Here is a 7,076-nt window from a genome sequence, read left to right as displayed (position 1 = left end):
ACCCAGATCCTTTGAAACTTATCTAGGTCCATTTTATTAAGTATTAGTTAAAAACAGTTGATAAATTTATCCTCTCTAAATTTAATCATTTAAAGTTCCAGGTAAATGATAGACAAACTATTCTGACCTAGCGCTTTATTTTGTGTAGGACGAGATACGCAGGTTCCAGAATATAAGAAAAGTCTTATTGTGTAAACTCTAAAACATATGAGGTGTTTAAAATCATAATAAGTCTGAAAATTTGAATCGACGATTTATTTGTCCGCCCCGATGGATTCAATCTTCAACATACAATATGCATTGTACATGTACCTCGGCATCCATTGTGTAGCTCTAGTTCCCGGCCATTTCCTACAAGTATGAGTCAGACTTGGCATTGACTTACGGATAACAGGACACATAACGTTTGTACCGCGCCTTTATTTGTTTCAGTTACAATGATATATGTATTGAGAAAGAACTGAGGCTTTGATTTCTATTCAAAGTTATTTTTATTACCACTTGCTTAAATTGAGTTTGATCATATTAAGGCAACCGTCACACAACACAACACACAGTTTACACGATTCAATAGAGGGGTATCCATATGTCACTCCCAAGTACTGTATTTAACAATCGACCATGATGTTTGTCCATTCTAATTACGTATATATGTTTGTTGTTGGTATGAAACCAAATGGATTAATCAGTTAATGCTTTAGGGAGACAAAGGGATAGTAAAAAGTTATTTAGTTGTCTCTATTCTCCACGGATATATTTTGTAGAAACTCTTGTCTCATTGTGAGTTCATTTCTAGAAGCAAATTAGTAAAATACTTCAACACGAACTCGATACGTTATACAACCACAAGTCATTAGGTCATAATATTCGTAAAACTTATCTCAGGAGAAACGACGGACATATATTTCGCTGAAGAATTTTTTTTCTTTTCTCTACGATATATTCTATAAGTTTAAACGGATTTTATATGACAGTTGCATAAACATTTTTTTGGGGGTTATTTATCTTGAAAAGCCATATTAGATACTTTGCTTTTTTGGTAAAAAACACAATCAAATCAGTTTCTCAAGAATTGTATGATTGTTTGTTTGTTTGTTGGGGTTTAACGTCCGAGCAGCAATATTTCAACTATATTCAGACGATGAACATAATATGGATGATAAAATGAACATGAAATGATGAAATGAAAAAGGGATGGGACACAAGGACAATAGGGTCGACAAATTTTGATTGCCACTGGAAATAGGGAGAGGTGGGTAGGGTCGGGCAATTTAGCCGCCTGTGGCGGAGCCCTATGGTTCCTACTCCGGGAGAATACCACAATAGGGTTCTTTAACGTGCGAGGAACGTGGCATCTTTCCCAACACGGTGCACCACTATGGTTTGCAGGCAGGTTTTCCGTATTATAGCCTGACAACCCCAGCATATAACACGCAAGGGGTACCCCATTCCACCACCTGGGGCACACATTCCAGTTGCTTTGTGGGCAAAGCGCCCTAGCCCCCGGCTAGGGTTCTTAGCACTGTTTAGTCGGCTTTTTACGACAAGCTTAGACATCCGGACCTGCACGGGGTAGTTTGGTATAGGGTACTTCTACAAATATTGTTTTCATTTGGATCTTCCGATATATTTGATAATAATGTTGCTGATGAGAGATTACTCCTTGAAACACGTTTAAAGCATTTGAAGGATATTTTTTATGCATGTTCCGGTGAAAATTCGGATTTGAAAGGTCTTACAATTTGCTTTGACTCGAAGGATAAAATCATTTTGTCATTCATTTACTGATATGTAAATTGCACTTCAAAAAATCATGACTGTTAAGATTCAATATTTTATAAAAAATCTCACCACATGTGTTACATAATATACACAATACAGATAAATGCAAATATTTAACAATAAAATACGAGTGCCATTCTGTAATTAGTATTGTAAAAGACAATTCATAAACATTTATCTACAACATACTACATAAAATCACAATTTACAGTTTACGAATATAAAAAAGGTATTTCTTCTACTTAAAATACTAAATCATTTTTTGGCAACATTAAAATACGCATCTGTATTAAAAGATAAATGAACTTACATCATCAGATAAAAGGTTGAAATTTGAAACAATTTGACTTGTTTCACTGTATGAATTGGGTCACAGATCTGCATATAATGGACATGACAGTACAACATGTTTTTCATCCTCAATATTACAAATAAAGCACTCTTCAACCGTTTAAGTTCAAATCGACCTGCGTGGCGCAACTCCCCACCTAAATATGGCGAGAGCGCTTCTGTTTTTATATGGAATATAACAAGATAAAAATCTGTCTGTCCCATAGGAATTTTTAAATAATTTATATGTACGTAACTTTTTACCAATACCTTGAGCAAAAATTCATTTTTTTACTCATTTTTATAAATTTCAAATAATATAATTTCCAAATCTACAAAGGACTGTTTTGATAAAATATCATCAATATTTGTAAAATTCATGAATACTATCTTTTAACTTTTTCTTTAACTCTATAACACGAATTTTTCTTATCAAAATTTAAACTCCAATTAAAAAAAAATTAAACTGACTCTGTCTCTATTCATAACAGTACACATTTTCCATTGTCTAAATACAGACATCTATAATTTTGCACATAGGGGTTTCCAGCCCATGTCACCATTAAGGTTACATACTACTAATTCAACCAATGAGCATTTAGAACGTACGCAAAAATAGTCCTACACTAGTAATAGTGCAAATATGTTACGTTGCTGTGTAAAAAGTGCACATCATATCTACACAAGTGAGCTTGTGTCTTGCAGGGAATTATGTTTTCTTCATTTCTACATAAAACGGTCACTGTAACTTACTGAATCACATATTTTTTATGAGTTGTGCATGAAGACCCCGTTGCAGCTTATAGGTGATGTATTGTCTTCTTCAGGTTAAACTTAGGTAAAAGCTCCATTATGATAACACATTGATCTAAGTGAAATTAGTATTGGAGCCCATGGGAAGTGACATTAGTGATTTGTAACCTTAAACAATACTGACAGTGGGTTTTTGTTTTCTACAATTAACTATGTCTATATGGACCTAAGGTATGACGGCATTCTGTACTGCAGGGATCTTTACCTGTTGTTTGTAACGTCAGTCATGTTAACAATTAATTACAGTACAAACTATATTGGCAATACAATCAGAGGTGATTCAATTCCCCAATTAATGCTTTGTTTGATTTCAAGCCATTTGGCTGTAAAAGAAAAAAGAATCCTTATTTTAATAGAAACAAGGTTGAAGAGGAATGGATACGTTATCAGGCTATAATTTTTGTATGATTTATCTCTCACAGTTTTTATTCAATTTTGTATCTGGAATGAAACCTCAAGATGGTAAGTCAAGACTGATAAACCAGTTAAGATAACATTTTGAGTAAATAAATATTATATATAACTTTATATAACCTTCTGATTAGTTGTTTCTGTTAAAGCAAAACGGGTTATTTTGTTTGTAAAACAACAACCAAAAAAAAAAACAACAACAACAACAACAAAAATACAAAAACAGACCAAAAAAAAAGAAGAAAAAAAAACCAAACAAACAAAAATACAAGCAAACAAATAAAAAAGACAAGGGTAACAAACAAATAAAATATCGGTTGTATTGCGAACAAAATTTTGATATTTGTACGAGAATCTATAGAAAATAAAAAAAAATATTAGTCAATACGAAATAACCTGTTCAAACTTTAGGGACAGTCTGCATATTACTTCTACATCAATTTGCACATTTAAATATTTAATCGTTAAAATATTTAATTTCTAATTTGCTTTTTCTTGTTTTCGGTTCGCTTATTCATAGCATAAAAGCTAACCAACAAAAACGATATACTTACAAAATTTATCTTAAAAGATGACTCAAATGAGACAAAACATTTACGAGTTGGCTTTACCTAAAAGGTCGCACGTTTACTCTAAAGAGAAATCTTAATGATAAAACAGAGAGATTTGTTTGTAAAGTACGGTTCACATGATAAACAAGAACCTTGTGCATTGGAATGGGGATTCGAAATTGACTAAGCCCAAATTGATAAAAAAAACAGTTTTACAGTATTTTATTTATGAATGGAAAATATTGTATTAACTATTCAGTAGTAATTCAATAATTGTTCACCATATATAGTCATCAATATTTTGTATTAGGCGATGTTTATTATGAATGGGGAATGAACAATGGATAAATAAGAGGTGTGATGTTACCAAGTTTTTACATAGAAACATTATAGGGATATATTGATGTCAATGGATATCGAAAAGATGATAAGAAGAAAAGGTGTAATTAACAATCCAGACTGTGCAATGTTGGTCAAAATGTAAGAAAGAATTTGTGCTAAATAAGTATTTCCAGTAATACTGACACTGAAATACTTGAAGTGTTTAGTATAAACCCAGTATTCTGAATACTGGAATACTAGTAATTTAGCTTATGCACACATTCTGTTATCAAACGGAACCAAAATGGTTAAGAATTGCCAAATACTGGTAGATTCTTGTAAATACCAGATACATTTTAAAATATGTGAATATTACTATCTGAACCAATTAGGGACATTCCTAAAATTACACTTAGTAGAAAATACGAGATATCAGCACAAAAAAGCGAAGAATCCAAATATTTCAAAATCCCAAAACATGGCCTAAACACGAACATATGAAACAAAGACGAACTAGTTACACAATGTATCCAACCGATTATAAAATATATTATACATAAAAACTTAAGCTTAGGGAAGAAAGACGTCACACAAAAAAAATAGAGCACTAGGTATTAGAACTCAAAAAGAACCAGGAGTGACATCAGATTTTTTGGAAGGGCATGCATGTCCAACTCCACCAGCGGCACCCGTCAACTTGCAAATGGGTACAATCCGGTAATAATTAACAATAAGAAGTTCCGCGGCACGTGTCAAACACTATTCACAATAAAATAATAATTGAAATAATTCATTTCAACAAAGTATCATGATGTTAACGTAGAAAAAAAAACATGAATATTGTGGAATAATATCCGATATTGACAAAATTGGATTAAGCTAGGGTAATAAAAATACTGTAAAACAAACGCCGTTATCATTTTTTCTGACACGAAACCGCTAAAATACTGTAAAACCACAAAGCAATATATCATGCGATAACAATTGATATCGTACCAAAAATGAAATTTATTTCTCTTTCAACGCACTAACATGATAGCACGACGTTTCCAAATAATAGATAAAATGAGTTTAATGGGAAATGTATTTATTTTACTGAGTATGGATATTCCTGTAGCTGGAATGCAAGACATATTTTCAGAACAATTATTTAAATTATGTATTGACCAAAACTCAAAATAAATGTTTGTTTGTTTGTTTGTTTGTTGGGGTTTAACGTCCGAGCAGCAATATTTCAGCTATATTCAGACGATGAACATGAAATGGATGATAAAATGAACATGAAATGATGATGGAATTAAAAAATGGATGGGACACAAGGATAATGGGGTCGACAAATTTTGATTACCACTGGAAATGGGGAGAGGTGGGTAGGTTCGGGCAATTTAGCCTCCTGTGGCGGAGCTCTATGGTTCCTACTCCGGGAGAATACCACAGTTGGGTTCTTTAACGTGCGAGGAACGTGGCATCTTTCCCAACACGGTGCACCACCATGGTTTGCGGTCAGGTTTTCCGTATTATAGCCTGACAACCCCAGCATGTAACACGCCAGGGGTACCCCATTCCACCACCTGGGGCACACATCCCAGTTGCTTTGTCGGCAGAGCGTCCTAGCCCCCGGCTAAGGTTTCTTAGCACTATTTAGTCGCCTTTTACGACAAGCTTAGCGCTGCTGCAGGCCTATTCTTTTAACACCCGGACCTGCACGGGGCCTCAAAATAAAATGCGTTTTGAAAAATGAAAAGCATTGGCATTGATACACGAGCAATGGTATTATCATATTGAAGTGTGCTATGATTGAAAAAAAAACATAACGTAAAACATCCAATACCGGTAGAGGATAAAATGAATTTTACCTCTACAGACATTGGCATGTAAACTTTAATAATAAAAACTCGACAAACGTTCAACTCTTTAGGTTATTTCAACGCACTCTCAGGATAGCAGAGTGTGATTTATAAATGTCATAGTTAACCGTACCTAGCCATTTTGACTACTTTACTGCCGATAGTAAATGGTCAAGTTTTAAAGTAGTCAATTTGGTAAGATGTCGAATCTAATTGATGATATCTGTGAGGTTAAAACTTCATATTGGTCGATAAAATTGTGATGTCGGTCGTTATATTTGTTTAGTGATGATACTAACATTGGCTGAACATACCCTCGATTGAGAGGTTTATTTAAAAATATCCGCGCTCTACAGATCGAACATACCTCCTATAATTCTGCGACATTGATTCTATACATCTTGAAACAAAACAATACGTTGAACAGCAACGGTAGCAAAACTCACATATAGCAAAATCCTTGTAGCTTAGAATAAAACGAAAATATCCTTTCTTTCCTCTCTGACAAGGCCAATCTACGGCAAATTTCAGAGGGGGACAGAGTGCTCAAATGACTAATATTTGGTTTTACGTCGTAAAACTATTAAATTAATGTAACTATCTTTATATTTTAAGGTTATTGGACAAATTGGCGTAATATAGACGAACCCTCAAATGGTGGAGACGTTGAGACAATTTGGTATTTTAAACTGGTTAGTTAATTAAATAGACCACTCTAAAATCTTCCCTAACAATATTAGAAAATATTTTGCGAAAATGTAAATGTCGTAATAGTTAGGTCTAGTATATTTTAATTAAATACTACATTTAGGCTACTTAAAATTAATTACTAATCATGTAATGAATCCCACAGTGTGATTTTTTTAACCGAACTATTCTTTAAGCATAAAAAAACAAAATAAGTAAATGTGCTGTAACCTCAGACCAAATACACCTCCTTAGTATAACATTCGATTATACCAGCTGGATATCTATCCAGGACAATTTCCGGTACATAACCTTGACATTTCAATATACAATT

The sequence above is a fragment of the Perna viridis genome, chromosome 2, assembly GCF_037379345.1.
Source record: "Perna viridis isolate PV_CMFRI_1.1 ecotype Kerala chromosome 2, ASM3737934v1, whole genome shotgun sequence".
Classification (NCBI taxonomy): domain Eukaryota; kingdom Metazoa; phylum Mollusca; class Bivalvia; order Mytilida; family Mytilidae; genus Perna; species Perna viridis.
Note: the sequence above shows the minus strand (reverse complement) of the source record.